Source organism: Camelus ferus, chromosome 12 (assembly GCF_009834535.1).
Source record: "Camelus ferus isolate YT-003-E chromosome 12, BCGSAC_Cfer_1.0, whole genome shotgun sequence".
NCBI classification, from domain to species: Eukaryota; Metazoa; Chordata; class Mammalia; order Artiodactyla; family Camelidae; genus Camelus; species Camelus ferus.
In genome coordinates, this window is record NC_045707.1 from 40,139,391 (window position 1) to 40,158,917 (window position 19,527).

A 19,527-nucleotide genomic window follows, 5' to 3' on the forward strand; every position below is an offset into this window, starting at 1 on the left:
TAAGACATATTTGAGATAAACTATGGCATTTAATGGTCATTGTAAAAACTTGATAATATTAGGTCCATTTATACAAACAAGAGAACTGAGACTCAGAAAAGCTTTTTTTTTTTAATGTTTCCAAAACCATTCAGCCATATACTGCTTTTAGTTGCAAAGAGAGACACAAAGAAATTATATTTGGTCCTTGATCTATAGGAATTCAGACTATAAGTGAGGAGTCAAGGATATGAATGGGAAAAGTTTAACCTAAATTGAACTTTTAGAGATGAAAATTACAATGTCTCAGGTGAAAAAAATAATACACTGATAGGATTAGTGCCAGATTAGACATTGACGACTATTGAACTTGAAGACATAACAACAGAACCTAACTAAAATGAAATGAGAGGGGAAAAAAAGACTAGAAAAATAGATAGAACATCACTAGGCTGTGAGACAAAATGTATGGTCCTGTATATGCATAAATAGAGTCCCAAAACTGTAGAGGTTTGGTGGGGTATGTATCTAGAAAAAATATTTAAGGAAATAATGGCCACATTTTTTCCAAATTTAAAGAAAACTGTAAACTCAAAGTTCTAAGAATCTCAACAAGTCCCAAATAAAGAAGCATGACAAGATTTATACTAAGGCACATCATTATCAAATTGCTTAAAACCAGTTATGAAAGAAAATCTTAAAATCAAACAGAAGGAAAAAAAGCCACCTTACATACAGAGGAGCAAACATTAAGATTACATCAGAAAACTCATCAGAAAAGAACATACGTGAGAAGATAATGGAGCAACAGCCGTATAGTACTGAAAGGGAACCGAAGAAACAAAAACCCCTGCCAACCTAGAATTCTGAACTTGGTAAAAATCTCTTTCAAAAACAAATTTATCAATAGATCATGACCAAATAGAATTTGTCCCAGAAATGCAAGGTTGGTTTAATATTTTAAAATCTTATCAATGTAATTAACCACATTAATAAACTAATACAGACAAAAATTTATGACAATCTCAATAAATACAAAAAAAATTTGGTAAGATTTGACATTCATTTCTGATTGAAAAAGAAAAACCTTCAGAAAATTAGGACTAGAAGGAAGTTCCTAAACTTGATAAATGGCATCTGTTAAACACTTATGGCTAATGCCATACTTAATGGAGAAAAACTAGATGCTTTGCTGCTAACATCAGAAAAAAGAACATTCTATTCAACATGGTACTGGAGTTTCTAGCAAGTGCAATAAGGCAAGAGAAAAGGTATTTAAAATGGAAAGCATAAGGTAAAACTGCTGTTATTAGTCATTGACACCATCATCAGTGTGGAAAATCAAGTGGTATCTATAACAAAGCAACCAGAACTAATAGGTCACAGAATATAAAATCAAAATACAAGTCAATTTTAGTTTTATATACTAGCAATGAACAACTGGAAATTGAAATTTTACAAAAACAATACCATTTACAATCACATCAAAAATATATCAGCAAAATGAAAATAGATTGAAAAAAACCCAGCAGAGCCTTTCAGAAAGAAAGGAAAAAAAGGGGACTGAAAGGGGATTTGAAGAAATAATCTCTGAAAATGTTCCCAAATTTAGGAAAAGACACAAATCTATAGAGCTAGGAAGCTGAGTGAAACCCAAAGAGAATAATCCCAAAGAAATCCATAGCAAGACACAACATAATTAAATTTTTTGAAAACTAAACACAAAGATAAAATCCTGAAAATATCCATTACCTATAGGGAAATATCAATGTGAATGACAATGAATTTATCATCTGAAACCATGGAGGTCAGAAGGTAGTGACACATTTTTGAAATGCTGAAAGGAAAAAACTGTCAACCTGGATTCTGAATTCTAGAATAGCTAAAATAATCTTGACAAAGAAGAATAAAGTGGGAAGAACTACTACACCCAATGTTAAGGCTTACTCTGTACACATTACTAATCAAGATAGTCTGTACTGATGGAGCAATCAGTATATACAGTAATGGAACAAAAGAGAAAACCCCAAAACAGTTATAAATATGCCCAACTAATTTTTGACAAAGGTGTAAAAACAACACAGTGGAGGAAAGATTGCCTTTTCAACAAATAGTGCTAGAGCTATTGGAAATTCATAGTCATAAAATGGACCTCAACCTAAACCTCACACTTTATACAAAACTTAACTCAAAATAGATCATAAATGTAAGCATAAAATATAAAACTATAAAACTTTTAGAAATAAAAATGAGAAAATCTTTGCAATCTGGGACTCGGCAAATAATTCTTAGACTTGGCACCAAAAGCATCATCCGAAAAAGGAAAAGTTAATAAATCAAACTGCAAAAAAATTAGAAATTTAGAAATTTCTGCTTTATGAAAGCCCATGTGAAAAGGATGAAAAGATAAGCTACAGCCTGGGAGAAAATATTTGTAAACCACAAATCTAACAAAAGACAGCTATCTAGAATATATTTAAAAAACTTTCAAAATTCACCAATAAATAAATAAATAATCATCGGGGAAATGCATATTGTAACCATAATGAGATATCACTATATACCTGTAAGAATGGATAAAATTAAAAATATTTACAACAAGAAATGATGGTAGGGATGTAGGGAAACGGGATAACTCATACATTGCTGGTGGGAATATAAGATGGTACAGCCACTCAGGAAAGAATTTTTCAGTTGCCAGTAAAAGTAATTATTCAGTTACCATACGATCCAACAATTGTACTCTTAGGCATTTATCCTGGAGAAACGAAAACCTACTTCCATGCAGAAATCTGCAAATGTTTATAGCAGCTTCATTTGTAATAGCCAAGAACTGAAATAAGCCTAAATGTCCTTCAATAGATGAATGGTTAAACAAAGTGTGGTATATACACACTATGGAATATATTTCCCTGATGGCTATTTATTTATTACTGGTGAATTTTAAAAGTTTTTTATATGTTTTAGATAGCTGTCTTTTGTTGGATATATGGTTTACAAATATTATTCTAGGAAAATGCAAACTAGTCTACACTGACAGAGCAGGTCAGTTGTTACCTGGGGATGGAAGAAAGAGTGAAAGGAAGGAAGGAGGAATTACAAAAAGTCACTAGAAAACTTTTCCAGTGATGGATACATTCATTATCTTAATTGTGATGATGGTTCACAGCTGCATATGATATGTCAAGCTTATCACGATGCATACTAAATACATGTAATTTATAGTATATCAACTATTCTTCAAGAAAGCTATTTTAAATGGATGGTTTAGGAAAAGGGAAGTGGGAAATGGATGACTTTTATTTCCATTAGCCTAATAACTGAGGCTCAAATAGGTTGTTTCCCCAAAGTCCTATAGCTACTAGTAAAAATTAAATCCAGGATTTCAGATCAAGTCTGTCTTATTCCAAAACTTGTATTATTTCCATTACACCTTACTACATGGCAAGATGAATGTGTGCGCTATTACCACAAAAGTGCTGTGTGGTGAACCATCCCCAAACTAAACATACATTCTTGCTCACTCATCTGTAGGTCAGCTGGAGATCTGCTGATCTAGGTTAGGTTCAGTTGGGTTTGGTTCCTAAGTCCAGGTTCTGTTCAGGTGTGTTCTAGAGACTGTCAGTATCCTGGAACCAGTAGGCGACCTGGAGCGTGTTATTCTCTTGGCAATGGCAGAGGTGCAAATGGGCAAAGCCCAACAGCTTTAACACAATTCAGGTCTCTGCTTCCAGCACATCTGCAGATAACCCATTAGCTGAAGCAAGTTACCTGGCTGATCCCAAACTCAAGGGAAGCATACTCAGGGAAGCATACTCAGCCTCTTGTGGGAGGAACTGCGAAATTACATGGCCACAATAGTAAAAACAGAAAGGAGTGGGGAAATAATAGTCTCCCAACAACAGACCAATAAAAGCAAGAGAAAATGAATACCATTTCAGAATGGATAAAATCTGCAAAGCTGGAGAAGATAAAGGAATACCACTTCTGTGAGACAGGCTCAGGTAATCTCAGGTGACAGGAGGTTGCACATGGAAAGATGAAAGCTCACGAAACAGTGCCAGCAGCCACACAACCAACCCTGGACAAAATGACCATTTTGTTGGCCCTGCCAGCATCCACACCCCCTTATTTTAGTTGAAGAAGTATCATTTCTGTCAAGCAAGATTTCCTACAATTCTCTAACCATAGGCAGATAAGGCATTCAGACTCGGTGACTTTAACTCTTGGGTGGAGTGAAGTTGAAGTTGAACTTGACCTAAAGCAGAGGCAGAACTCAGGAGGGTCTTGCTTCTTGGATTCCCAGAGACGTGTGCCTTCTGCTCTTCACCAAGCCCATTCAGCGACTCTTTGGTTCTGAAAGCCTTCCCACATCTTTCCCATGCGCTTCTTTTTCCCTCAAGTTACCAAAATTCATTTTTATTGCATACCATCTAAGAGTAAAATAATAGACTCTAGATTACTCTTTGGGATGTTTTGAAAAATTTCTGATGACTCAACAGCCACATGACTTACTGTCCTCTTTTTTAATCCCAATCATAATTCCATACTCAGGACTCACTCCTTTTCTGCCTACTTCAGCTCCACTTCTTTCTGGACAGGACTTCCCTCTGCCTTTTAGTTTCTGCTTCCTACCAACTTCTGTTTACTGCTTTCCCTCGGCTGATACCACTTCATTGTCCATATTTCTGTTTGGGCGTCTGCAGTCCAACCTCCTCAGGAGAGAAGAGTTCTCTGGGTGCTGTGGTGACCATAAGGCATAGAGCTCCCTTGCTGGTCAGAAATCAATGCTAATTCTCAGACTGCCTGCAGATAGTTCCTTTTGGGGCAGCACCAATCCCTTGTCTAAAGAGCTGTCGTCAAATTTATGTAGATAGAAAGCGTCAAGATTTATGCGTAAAGTGACTCCCCTCAGAGAGGACTGTTGGTATAGCAGGCTCCCTGAACACTGCACAGGTACCAGCCTTTGTCTGATTAAGAAAGAAATGGGAGGGGGTATGTCAGTGGTGGAGTGCTTGCTTAGCATGCGTAAGGTCCTGGGTTCAATCCCTAGTACCTCCATTACATACATACATACATACATACATACATACATACATACATACACCTAATGAGCTGCCCCCCTAAAAACAAAAAAAACAAAAAAAAATTTAAAAAAAAGATGAGAGTGAGATGGAGAAGAAATGGGAATGGAAGCTAAAAGGGTAAGTTTACAAATGAGGGATCCCCAGGGGTATCAGCAGAGGGAGCCAGGCAAATGTCTTCAAGGCTGATTAGAGCATCCTGGAGAATCTGTTGATAGACATTTTGTCTTGCCCTAAGTTGCTCAGACTGAAACAGGGATAGGGAAGCCAACCACGTGGGATCTTGGAACAACCCCAGAGTGATGGGGACTGGGCAGGTCACTGAGTGTGCAAACAAGGAAGAGCTAATGAGGGACTTGTCAGAGACCTTGAAACTTCGCAGAGCCTAAGAGGGGCTGACGGCCCTTCCCCTCCCCCAGGACTATAGCCTTCGGGAACTTTGTGGCAGGATCTCCAGCCAAGAGAGTAGCTCTGCCTTTAGGGCTGACTACAGTTGGTGGTCAAACCTGGGTGATATTTAGTTAGAAAAAACCCAGAGAAGTTGCTCTGGCTTCAGAGAGCACATGATTCCATCAAACCCAAAATAAAATTCTATTTTAATAACTGGCATTAGTTAGAACCTTTCACTTAAGATAAAACTGTTTAATACCTAACTATAGATCATCTTTGAGAGCTTACTATGGCCAGAGACTGAACTAAGTGTGTTATAAATATAATCTTATTTAATCTTTGCAATAAACCTTAGAAGTAGAGGATATTGGCTCCTTTTTTACAGGTAAAGAAATTAGGGCTTAGAAAGCCTATATGACATGTTCAACAGCACAGAGTAAAGAGTCCAACTTAAGTCTATTTAAATCAAAACCCAACCCTTACCACCACATTCTACGTCATCTTTCTAGATAGTAATAAAAAAAAACCATAAAATGACATCATTAACTCCCTTTTTTAAAAAGGGGAGATTTTAGCAAAATTAAGAGCTCATGAGAATTACTCCAGGTCTTACCACTTAGTAGAAAATGGACCAGGGCTAGAATTCTGATCTTCTGACACAAAGCAGATGAACCAGGTACACTAGAAAGATCATGTCTTTGAAATCAGGCAGACTTGCATTCAAATGCCTCTTGCAGAATGTATTTACTGTGTGATTTAGGCAAATTTCTCAACACCTCTGAGCTATATAACATGGAATTTTTATACCTACACAAGAGGGGAGCTGTAAGAATTCAGTGAGCCAACTTACATACCATCAATGTTAACTTCCTTATTCCTCTCCAAAGCCTCTGTTCTTTGCACAAATTTAGATAAAATAGCAGAAGTTTGAACCAACAAATATATATATTAAGGGAAAAGGTCCAACTTACCAATGGATAGTGTTCCAAAGACTCCTTTAGCAGGTATTCTTTGGAACCCTGAATGAATTTTTTGATACAAGTAATTTTAGAGTATATTCTGTAGGTTGACTTGTGTCTCCCACTAGATTGAAATTCTAACCCCCTGGAACCTGTGAATGTGACATTATTTGGAAATCAAGTCTTTGATGATATAATCAAGTTGAGGTCATACTGAATTAGAGTGGACCGTAATCCAATGACTGATGTTTTTATAAGATAAGGGAAATTTGGATATAGACACACCAAGGAGTGAACACTGTGTAATGGCAGATACAGACATTGGAGTAATGCATCTATAATCCAGGGAATCTCAAGAATTGCCAGCAACCACCAGAAGCTGGGACAGAAGCGCAGAACAGATTCTCCCTCTGTCTCCAGAAGAGACCAATCCTGCCAACATCTTGATTTCAGACTTGTTGTCTCCAGAACTATGAGAGAATAAATTACCATTGTTTTAAGCCACCTTGTATATGTGGTACTTTGTTACAGAAATCCTAGAAAACTAATACAGTGTTTTAAGTAGAGAGTCAAATTTTTCTGCTTAAAAAATAAAACCAGCACGAAGTTTGGTGGGTTAAAACAAAGGCTGTTAATGTAGCTAATGATTATATGGGTCAGCAGTTTGAACTGGGCTCAGCTGAGCAGTTCTTCTGGTCCTGGCTGGACTCATTCACATATCTGCGGTCAACTGCTAAGTCATCCAGGGAGTAGCTGATCTCTAGAGGACACAGCTGGAATAGCTGTTCTCCACATCACTGGGTCTCTTATCCTCCAGCAGGCTTACCTAGTTACTTCTGATGGCAGAAGGACAGAGTTCCAGAGGCACACAGGGCAGAAACACACAAAGCCTTTTGAGATCTAGATTTGGAATTGGCAAGGCATTTTTGCTGTATTCTGTTGCCACACAAGTCACAAGGCCAGTACAGATTCAAACAGGGGAAATAAACTCCATCTTTTGATGGGAAGATCTATTAGCCAAATCATGTGGCCAAGGGGCTTAGACACAGGAGGGGGAATAATGGTGGCCCTTTTACCAAGAATCCACCTCAAGAGGCTCAAAAAGTCACTGTCCCCACCCAAGAGGCGTCTCCAGTGGGCTCTGTCCAGCCTCTCTACCCACCACAAACTTCAGGACAAAATGAGTGCATCCCCTTTAAAATGCCATTCATCCCTGTAGTCCTGTTTCTGCTGAGCACCTCACAGCCTGAGCCCTGTTTCTTCCACCTCTCCTCTCCTCTTCACAGTTATTTCTCACTAGCCTTCCCTTCTGCATTCTAAACAGAAAGATCTCCACTTCTCTCAGAAATTGTGTCTTCTCCTGCATTAGCAAGTATTTGGCCAATAGGTGTATGTTTCATTAATGACAAACGAGGCTTTTGAGTTATGCATAGTGGCTAACAACAGCTGTTCATTTCTGTGTGATTTTCTGAACCAGCCAGTCTTTTGGTTCTTGAGCTCTTCCCTCTTTGATTTTCTAATTCACATGATTATGTGAGAGCCAAATGAGACCACAGATACGAAAATGCCTGGTAAACTGTAAATGACTCTAGATATGTAATATACCATTGTTCCTGTTGTGGTACCACATAATGACTCTTTTCACATAAACAGCAAGACTGCTATTGTCTGCCAACATCTCTTCTCACCTTCTCTTTCATAATAGTAGAATGACTGGTTTCTTAGCTGGATGCATAGCTTTTAAAAATAATAACATTTCCCAGACACCTTTGTAAATAGATATGGCCATGTGACTAAATTTTGTGTGTCAGCAGATTGAATGTAACTTCTGGGTGCCTCCTCTTCACTCTTGCCAGAATGTGGATGTGGCCATGCACCACCTTGGACCAGATGAATTAGGACAACACCTTATGAGAAGTGGATCTTCAGTACCATCCCTGAACTTACTACACTTGGACAGTTACGTGAGTGAATTCATGTTCTAAACTTTCTTTAGCCACCATTATTTTGGGTCTGTGTTCTACATCCTAACATCCTATATCTTAATTAATGCAATATATGTGTGCCAAGAAGGTGTCATGGTTACTGTGATTTTCAATTCCTTACTCTAAGATGCTGGACAACTGCTTAACTCAGTTAGTCAGGTCACAGTGCTCAAATGAGGAGTACCATCCCTGCCCAGGCGAGATAATTCCACACTTACTTCCAACCACCTGTAGCAAACTTCTCTGTGCTACAAATGAGAACTTGGATAGATCTAGGTAAATACATCCCTACTCTGGCAGGTAAGAACATGCCACCTACAAACAATAGTACTGTGTGAAAGACACTGCTGAGAAGTGGAACTTGACCCTACAGCCTGGTGTAAGTTGGTTAGGTTCTTTTGGAGGCCAGTTTGGCAATACATGTTCAAGTTAAAAATGCTAATGCCCTGTCACCCAGCAATTTCACTTTTCAGTATCCATCCTAGAGACAGACTCATCAATGTATGAAAATGTGGTGTGTGAAAGGGAGCATTTGCATGGGTAGTCGGGCATCATTGACAAACAATGGCTGTCTTTAGGATGTAGATGCATTCTTTGAAACTTTGTGCAGCTATTTTTTAATGAAAGAATTCATTTATACTGACCTATTATATATATATTATAATTAGCACATCAAATAAGAGATTTCAGAGATATTATTGATTAGGTCTATGACAAAGTAAAAATTTAAATGAAAGGCATGAGTCAATTTTACATGGCTATGGCAGATGTAATGAAGTCATATTTGAATGAGTTGTGTTTGAGATGAACTGACTTTCAGCATCGCACAAAGGCTTTATTGCTCTGTACTAGACTCAGTGTCTGTCTGAAGAATTGTTTTGACATCTGTCTTCTCTATAAGCTGGGAACTCCCAAAGGCGTGGGCTGTCTTGCTCTCCTTTGCCTGGCCATAGAAGATTCTTAATGAGCTATTGCCTGTGGACTGAGTGATAGTTGTTCTGACATTGTGAATTGTAAGATGGCTTTCCTCATAACAAACAGCCCTGGGAAGGTTGTGGTGGGGTTGACCTGCTTGCTCTAGATCCATGGTTCTTGACCTTGACACTTGGGGGGCTTTGTAAACTCTTGATGCCCAGCCTGCACCCCAGACCAATTAAATCAGCATGTCTGGAAGTGAGACCCAGGCCTCTATGTTTTTCTAGTTCCCAGGGTACTTTCAACATGCAGCTTCAGTTGAAAACTGTGGAGCTTGGTGAGTAAAGCAGTCACCAGCTAGCCAAGTAGCTGAAAACCAGTCAGTCTCAGAGAAAATGACAGTATCAGTAGACTCTTGGACTGTTAGGGACTTCGTTTTAAAATGTTCTTTCTGCCAGAATGCTTGCCCGTTGGATATATGCTTGGCTGCCTCCCTCATCTCGTGAAGCTCACAGCCAGATTCCACTGTGTCACCAAGGCCCACCCTGACCACCATATTTCATATTTCAGTCTGCCCCAACCCCCACCCCAGGATACTCCTGTCCCCCCTTATTCTGCCCCATTTTCCCTTTTCCACAGTACATATTATCCTCTACAATTATAATTTACTTATTAATTATTTTTCTTGCTAATGATTGTCTCACGCCTCCTAGAATGTAAGTTTCTTGGGTACAGGGATCTTTGTCTTCTTTCTTCCCTAAATATCTCCAGAGCCTGGAAGAGTGCCAAGTACATGGTGAGCACTTAATATCTTTTGTGAATAAAAATTAGAGCCTAAAAGGCCTACTAGCTTGTTTGCTAAACCCAACCTTCTCATTGAACTGATGAGGAAATTGCAGCCCAGAGAGGAGATGAGATGCATCTGGGGGTCACAGAGCGAGGCAGTGGCTGAGCTGACGCCCAGCTCTGTCACCTTTCACTCCAGTATGCAGGCTTGCCGTGCAGATGTGTGCACACAGACACTTCCAAAAAGCAAATCTTGAAGAGGAGCCTCTGTTTCCACCTAAAATTTTCAAAAATCCACTTCTTGCTTCTGGAGGGCATTATCAGCATTAGGCCTGGATGAATATGATTTCCAAATTTGGGAACTCGCTGCCTGCCATCTGTGTAATCACTCCCAACCTAGAGACTGTATAGAGAGATCAATTTTTACCAGGCTTTTTTCTCTTTTTGTAGCGATTTTTGTTTTGTGGGGTTTTTTCTCCCCTCTCTAATCTGGGCTAAAATAAAAAAGCCATGAGATCTGCGCTTTGGATTTTGTAAATGAGCTCGCTGCTCATGGCACTTTCCAGCAAGATAAGGCCCAAATGGCATTTGCAGAAATGCTTCACTATCTCTCGAGCAATCCAGCTCCTGCTCGGGCCCCTTGGTAACAGCTTGGCAAATCCGCAAAAGGAATGCAACTATATAGTTTGTGTGTGGACTGCGGAGTTATTATGACTTCCAAATTGCCTAGCAGGTCATTAATCATAGGCCAAGATAGGCCATCGCAGCCACAGTGCAGTGAAAGCGCCCCGCATAATGCGAGTGAAATCATGTTTAACATGCAGCTCTTGCCGGCGTAGATATGGAAGGGGGAGAGAGAAGGAAAAAAAAATCATTCCCCTGTTAGGAAAGAAAACTTCTACTTATCTTTGATTTGCATTCAGTCCTCCCTCAATAGTCCTTAAGCCTGTTATTTAATTCATTTTGGTGCCAGGGTTCATCACAAAGCAAAAACCCTAGGCTAGACCTATGCAGTCTGTGACCTCCAAACCCCCTGTCTTTTCTTGTCAGTTCTATGTCATTTGTGCAGTTGAACTCCACCAATTTGAAATGCTGACCTCTTCCATAGACAACCTTATTCTCCTCCAGTGAAAGAAAGGCCCAGAGCCGACAGACCACTCAAGCGGGAGATGGCAAGGAAAGAGAAAAGTGGTTGACTTGTAAATCAATTTCCACAGCCGACCCAAAACCCACACACACTGAATTTGTATAATTATTTTTAATAGCCGAATGGATTGATAAAGAAGAGGGCTCTAAGAACAAAATAAAAATTTATGAATTAGAAACAGAAAGAACGGAAGCCCAAACTTTGCTCCCAGTGGGCCAGAGCGGCACCATGGGCCTCGTCACTCCTTTTCTACCAGGTCTGCCTGAGGTTATTTGAAAAGTTGAAAATAAAATTCGGGAATACATTTCCATGTCACTGGCAAAGGCAACAAAAGAGAAGAGGGGTGTGGAGACTACCAGAAAAACAGAACTTAAGTTATACACACACACACACACACACACACACACACACACACACACAGCCCATTTGCATTGTGCTATGTGTGTGTACCTGCGCTGCTGGTCCCAGGTCCTACCTGCCCCCAAATATAGAACTAGATAATCCTCTGTAACCTGTGGTTCTATGTAGCTAATTTTTTTCATGCTAAGTCTATCACTCTTCTTAGATTTTAGATCTTTTTCCATCAAAACCAATCATCAGCAATATAATGTTATTTAATAAAAATCTGCATTCATTGAGCACCTACAGTGTTTCTGCACTAGGCCTATAAAGTATATAAAGCACAGTCTCTTTTCCAAATACCTAACAATCTAGTGTGAAAACAAAATATAAAAGTTCCCTCTTACAGGAAAAAAAATGTATATGTGTGTATATATATATACATAAATATATATATATATATATGTATATATACGAATAAAAATGAGTTTCTCCTTTACATGAATTAGTTTTCCTTAAATTTTCTCTCCACATCCCTATTTTCTTGCTGTCTGGATTTTTTTTAAGCTGAGAAGAAAAGTCCCAAGTCAGTTTGCATTTTTCTGTAGACCATTCTTTCTGTTCCCTAGACCTCTGACACCTAAAGAGGAAAAAAAAGAACAGTTCTCTTCTTGTGCTCTGAAAATTGAGGGTTCCCCTCTCTTATGAAGCACATGCTAATGACCTCTTTTATTTCAGTTACTTTTAAGGCTCGTGAAACATTGTTAGACAATTAATGAGAACTCACAAATTGTTATAGTTGAGTGAGATGAGGCGTCATGGAGTTTCCTGGCTCCTTTTCTTAAGAGTTATTGTTCTCAGAGCTGCAAAATGCTCATTGTAACTCCTGGTGGTCAGTATGAAAATTGTCATCATTTCTTTTCTTGATACAGCAGAGTCTATTTTTTTTTTAAAGCAATTCTGGCAATTTTTCTGAATTTTAAATGCAGTTGAAATCCTTTTTGTTTTGCTCATTTCTCCACTCCAAGAAAAAAAGGAAGGATTGTAATCAAAGAAATTAGGGAACATTGTGATAAGGGCAACTAAATAACAACAGAATATGTAAAATTTCCAGAGAAAAAGTGATTAATCTGTGAAAGGTGAAGTCAAGGAAGCCTTCCCCGAGGAAGCAATGTCTGAGCTGGAACTTAAAGGGTAAATGAATACACCAGACCAACAAAAATAGGATGTGCAAAGGTTCTGAGGAGAAAAAGCAGGGTGTGTGCACAAGACTATAAACTGTTTGATATTGCTAGGATACAAAGGTCAACAGGCGTGGTGGCTATTTGGATGGGGCTGCAGACAGAAGCTAGATCGTCAGTGCCTTTATCAACCGTTTACTAGAATAGAAGCTCCAGGAGAGTATCCACCATGTTTGCCTTGTTCAGCATTGTATGGACGTTGCCTGGCATAATACTGGCACCTAGTAGGAAACTTTATAAATACTTGGGAGAGTGACTAAATTAACTACTATCGCAGACAGAGGAGAAACCATGAAAGTGTTTTAAACAAGAGACATGTGATGTCGGAAAGACCACTTTGATGGCAGTCATGTGGTCTACATATTGTTTTTAAAGTACTCAGGTGGCCATAATGCAGAGGATGGATTGAAGTGACAAGAACAAGGAGACTTATTTAGGAGTCAGAGGTCCAGGGAGAAATGGTAAGGTCCTGAACAAAGGCAGAAACACTGGGATTCAGAAAGCAGGAACTGAATCTAAGAGAGAAATATAGGGTATCTAAGTCTGGAAACAGAGAAAAAATTATGTTTAATGGATACATTAGTTACATGCTCAAGTAACATGCTTTTTATGTTTCCTTCAACCCCCAGACACCATTAGAGGCAAAATATCTCTAAATTTAAAGCATAATAGGTACCATCATTAATCTGGGGGGAAAGTTCAACAAATAGTTTAAATATTTTTCCTGATTTTATAGATTTTTCAGACATTGTATAGAATCCTTTGGATTTCATGTTGCTCACCAGGTACCAGTTGGAGAGGGTGAGAGAGAGGAACAGAAAAGATTCTTGGGCTTCTGGTTGAAGATACTGTGTGGCAATATCAGAAATCAGGATTTGGAAAGCAAGTCTGGCATATTCTTTCAACGGACATATTCAGAGCCTACTAAACTCCTAATGGGGGGCTGGATTGAGACCCTGAGAGGCCTTAGGAATGGGGGAGAAAATAGGAAGGACTGAAAATATGGTTTAAAATGTGGTTCAAGTCCAATGCTGTGGGGTTTAAAGCAGATTCTAGTAATGAAAGGAACTAGTTAAAAAAGCTTCACCTGGTCTTGATGGTTTGAAATTCTTGCAATCTTGAAATCTGACTGAGGATTTCAGCCTTTAGAAAAGATACACCTAGCATTCTGTCCGTGCATTTTAATCTTGGATAGACACCTTACTAGCTGTGTGATGTTGGGCAAGCTATTTAATCACCCTGGGCCTCCATTTCATCATCTGTAGCTCAATAAGTTGAAAGAGGAGACCTCTTAAGTACTTGCACCTTTAAATATTCAATGACTCCATAAATGAAATTGAGAAATCTAACCTAGTTTCCAATTTAAAAGTACAGACAAATACAGAAGACTGAAAAGATTGGAAGCAGATGCCAGCTTGTTGGTGGGGTCCAGGAACTGGTGCAGAACAACTCCTGGGGTAAAATCTTCTGTAGATTTCTGAGACCTCAAGCTTCTTTGAGATCCAATATCCATCCTCCTCTTTTTCCTTTTTAAAAAATCTCACTTGTATTTGAAGCAGTGATATTCCTGGCTTAAAAAGTCCATTCCTGGCTTCTTTGGCCCCTTCCATTAGCCATTTACTATAGTTCTGACCTCAGGGAGATAATTGCGACTTACTGAGGGGAGTTAACAGGAAACCATTTTAGAGGAGAGCGCCTTTAGCTGGCACAACCCTTTTTTGCTCTTTTTTCTTCCCCTTCTTGTCTAGAAAGCCGACATGATCTGGAGATGGAGCAGTCATCCTGGGACCACAGGGCACCAAGCCAAACACTAAGAAAGGATGAAAAGCTAGTTAGCACCTGTGGCCTGAGAGAATTGGGAGCCATCATACTAAGCCCAATTCCTATATCCAGACTTCTTCCTCAGAAGGAAAGGAAGAGAGGGAAGGAAGGAAGGGAGGGAGGGAGAGAGGAAGGAAGGGAAGAAGGATGAAAAAACATTGGAATCCCTTTCTCCTGTGCTAAGCTGGCAGAGCTCTGTTTATAACATCAGGCACATGCTCATTGGTTTTACTAATAAATAAAACAAGTCCCATCTCTTCTTCAAAGCCCGCAGAGGGTCCGAGAGCTCTGTTCCTGCTTACCAGCATCTTGTCATTTTTTGCCTCCTTTATTCCAGTCCAGGTGGCTTTATTTTTTCATTTGAAAATGTCATCACCACGTCATTAGCAATGCACTGTTACCTGACAGTAGGAAGAAGCGTCCCCGGGCCATATGGCTAAATTTAATCTACATGGTCACGGTGTAATCCTGTTGAAATGGCTTCCCTTTGCAATCAAAACCGAATTTCACACTTTACCAAGATGGGGACAGCTCTTGTCTTCCCCAGAGTAATATAGATCTCCCCAGGCAGCCAAGGCCAATGGAAATGGCTTTCTTCTCCAGGCCAGCAGCAGGTGGGGGGCAGGGCTGGGAGGTCAGCATGAATGGGAAGACGCTGGAAAGGAGAGGCAGGGAACGCTTGGGGAGTCAGAGTTCAGAGTAACCCTCTGCATTCCCCACAGATTACTACTGGGGACATGTGACCCCTGGAACTTAGGAAAAGTAAATTTGGAACAGAAGTCATCTTTATGCGATTGGAGGTTTTATCATATCCACAGTTGTCGCTTTTAAAGTTAGTTATCTGGCATATCTCCCCAGAAGGGCTAAAATTAAAATCACTGTCCAGAGCATGTAGTTAATCAGAATCTCCAGGAATATGTATGTTAAGCAGACATCCTCCTGCATTCATTATAATGGAGTTCATCCCAGTCCAGTGTAGGAGAATCACTGATGTAAATAGATATGAAAAAGTAATTGAATGTCACTGGTGATGTAGGACAAGCAGTGGTAGTGGTAGTGGTTTGTTTAAAATACAATACTACCTGGGGAGGCTGTGAGGAAGTGGGTACTCATCACTGCTGGTGAAATCGTACTGGATTCCACCTGTCTGAAGGCAATTGTAGGTGATAGGAATCCAAAAGCCTTCAGGAAGCACATTTACTTTAACAAATCAGTTCTTCTTCAGATGTGTCCTGGGGACATAATCATGTGTAATTGTTTGGTTATAAGGTTTTTCATCACAGGATTTATTCACAAATATCAAAAACTAAAATAAAATAAAGAGAAAGAACATTCTCTGTGTAAAACTACAGATTGGTTAAGATGTTATTGTACATTCAATCAACATTTAAAATTATGTGGTAGAAGACTATTTGAGGATTCAGAAATGTGTAACTACCAGATTTTTTAATGTCTTTCTTACTCCGTAATCTATAAGGGCTGGGATCTTGCTGATCATCTCCACTACTGTGTCTTGAGGGCCTAGAATAGGGCCTGGGGAAATATTTGCTGAATTAATGACTAAACTGATTAATGTTCTTATTTTAAGTAGGAAAGTGAATCATATGATACCACTTTGTCAAAAAAAATGTAGATAATTAAATGGTTTTTTTTTTTTTTGGTTGGTAGAATTAGAGGTGATGGCTGTTCTTTTCACTTAAGATATTTATTATATCACAGGTACATTTCCATGTTAGTAAACATAAATCTGTACTACCAATTAAAATTCTGCACCATGTACCATTCTAAGAGCCTGCCCATATTTGACCCAATGCTCCAACACTGAAGTTTCAGGTTGTGTTATATTCTTCAACACTATAAAAAAAATACTACTACTCCTACAATACACACTCTTTGCTGTGTGTCTTTCGAGCATGTCTGATTTTTTTCTTAGGAAAAGTACCTAGAATTAGAATTAACATGTCTGTTTTCATCTGTAGAGGCTCTCTAGCAACAAGTTAGCTGTTCCTTGAAATGTATATCCTCTTTTGATGCCACAAAGTAAAGCCCCTTCCTTTGTGTGTCCCAGGGAATCAGGGTAACATTCCTGAGAATGAGGAGATGGTGTAGAGCAAGCCTCTTCTTGGCGCCTCCAACAGAAAGAGACTGCAAAAGATGCCTGCCCAGTGTGCATCCTGCCTTCTCTCCCAGGCTTAGCTCTCATGTCCTTAGAAAGTGGTGACATTATGAAGTATCTGAATGCTGACACTGTATTGGTCCAGCCAGGCCCCCTCCCAGGGCTGCAGTTTTGGCTCATTCTGGTTTTTTTTCATGGGGAAAAAAAAAAACCCATCGTTAGTTTATAGAAGCCACCATTGGCTGCATTGCTGTGGTTATACAAACTCTACAGGGTTTACTTTAGCAGTCTTATATTGTGTACTTGGTGAAGGAGGTATTCCTATGGTTGCCCTGCCTTCTGAACATTTTCAGCCAATGAAAGACCTTCATCAAATTTCTCATAAGTAGACCTTATGTTTACACTCCTCCATTATTTTTGGCCAGCAGTCTGTGAGGTCATAATGGTATCTCAAGGATAGAATTTTCCTCCTGAAAGATGAAGAAGGCTGTTCCTAGAAGGAGGCAAAGAGGAAAATGTGAGAGACACAAAGAAAGCCATAAAATCATCCCTGCTCTCTGGAAAGCAGAACATTCACACAAGGAATCAGTGGGAAAACAGTCACCAAGAAGCTGACCAACTGTGGCAGAATTACTAAACATTCTGGGGATTGTACTCTTTTCTTGCTTTGTTTCTTTTTTTTTTTTTTTTTTTTTCCTTAATTGGTATTTTGGAACTTGGAAGAGCTGATTATTGGGTGGTGTCAGCAGTCCCGGAGGTTTGGGAGTTAATGCAAACCGAAATAATCAAAATAATCTCACCAGTAACAGATGTAATGGGAGTGATGGCCATCCCTTGAATTTTTATGAATGGTTTTCTGAAATTTTTCCTTCCAAGACCTGGGAAGAGGCCAAAGTTCTGAATCACTTCAGCATGCAGAGAGGATGAGGCTCCTAGAGGGAGCCCAGTGGCCCACTCTACCTTCCAGTGTTCACTCTCCTAGCCAAATAACCACCCCTTGGAGCTTCGTTTTTTGTCTTCCACAAACTAGGCTGACAATTTCCTCTTTGCCTCACCAGGGGTGTTAAGCAACAGCAAAACCACTCTGCTCTGACTGGAGGATGACTGCTCACTTCTCAGAGGCACCAAAATGCGTCCACGTCACCAAGCTGTCTCCCTAACACCCATGAACACAGACTCGCTTTAGCTCATACTACCCTTTGGCATGAACACCATAGGACAACAGAATGCAAAATTCCCTGATGTCTTAGTTATAGATGTTTCATGGATATAACTGCATGTGTGGCATATAATGTCCTGATATACAGAAAAAAAAATACTAAATCCTATCTCATATTCAATGGAATTTTCTTGAGCACCTACTATATGCTAGACACTCTGCTGGGAACTTTTGCATAGTCTATTTCATTCTTTGTAATTACCCTTGCAAATAGGTGTTATTATGTCCACTTATGCAGATGAGGAAGCAAAAATTCAACTCCCAAGCTAATTGATGATGCGTGGAGTATCCCAACCAGGTCTCTTGACCCCCAAATCAAAATTATGTTCAAAGAAGATCGAAAAGTCTTTCCTAAGGAATCTCTCCCTTCCTCCTTCCTTTCATTTCTCCCTATTCCCTTCGTTTCACATGTTTTTGCATGTCAAGCAGGTGCCAGATACTGTTCTAGAAGCAGGGAATATTTTTGGTTAATACAAAGGAGATGGCAAAAAACATGCTGGCATATTGGGAATGTTTCCAGAAGCAGACAAGCATAGAATTGGTCTTTGGCTCTTACTGGGCCAAACTATGGGCCAGATTATGGTGGAAAGAACATGGAATTTGGAGTCAGGAAAACCTGAGTTCAAATCCTGGCTCTGCCACTACCTAGCTTTGTGATCACAGACAAGTCATATAGCCTCTCTCAGCCACTTGTTTTGTTTTTTTTTTTTTTTATCTTTAAGGCAAATATAGTAATACACCACTTTATATTATTGCCCTGATTGTGAAAAAAAATAAGCTGTCTGGCTTGGAAAATGCTCAACAGACAGGAGATGAGGATGTAGCTGTGGGTATGGATTTTAACCCTTCCCACTACAGGAAAAGATCCTGCTCAGCTGCCCTGGTCTGAGAGGTCTGGTCATCTGTCCATGCCTATCTCCTGTGACTTCTTCCAGGTATCTTATGCCTGACTCTTGGAAAGGATAAGCTGGCAGTATCTACATGCATCCTGACACTGCAGAAACCACTCTCAGGCAGGCTCCAGAATCTTTGGCTTTGAAATCCCTGCTCCTTTGGCTGGCGGGCGCTTCACGGGGTGGAGGGCCAATTCGCCATGGCAGTTTGTATCTGCAGCCGGCCTGACAGGCTGGGAGAGGAAGGCGTTAATGTTTTCTGACAGGCGACCCCTAATTGTGGGAGCTTTTCTTCTCGGCCTTTCTGTGAAATTCTGACTTAGGCGAGCAGCATAACAAAGTGGTAGGGCATTGAGCGGGGCTTGCACTACACTGAGCTGGGGGGAGGGGGGTGTTGGTCCTAGGGGTGGGGTGGGGCACTGGCCCAGCATTATTCATGAAGACTTTCAGCTGTTTTTGTCTTTTAACTAACCTTTGAGTTGGATCAGAGGGCTGGCCGGCCTCCCTTTCGCCAAAGGCCCTGCTGGCACCTGGACAATGGAGGCAGACTGTTTTTCTGAGTAAAGAGTGGAGCTGGGGGAGGCCAAGGGCTGTGTTTACTGGAGGTGGGAGGTGAGGGCTGGAGGGGGGCAGCTTTACGTCTGTCCTGGTCT

General features: G+C 40.0%; 1 long non-coding RNA gene across 1 annotated transcript in view; it reads left to right on the forward strand.

Annotated features, from left to right (window-relative positions):
• The window catches only part of LOC116667694, a 75,093-nt gene extending 57,015 nt beyond the window's left edge, over positions 1-18,078 (forward strand). Inside the window, exons 8-9 of the long non-coding RNA XR_004324682.1 lie at positions 8,269-8,376; positions 17,821-18,078. This is a non-coding gene — a long non-coding RNA (uncharacterized LOC116667694). The remainder of the gene's footprint in view (positions 1-8,268; positions 8,377-17,820) is intronic.
• Positions 18,079-19,527: the final 1,449 nt, after the last annotated feature.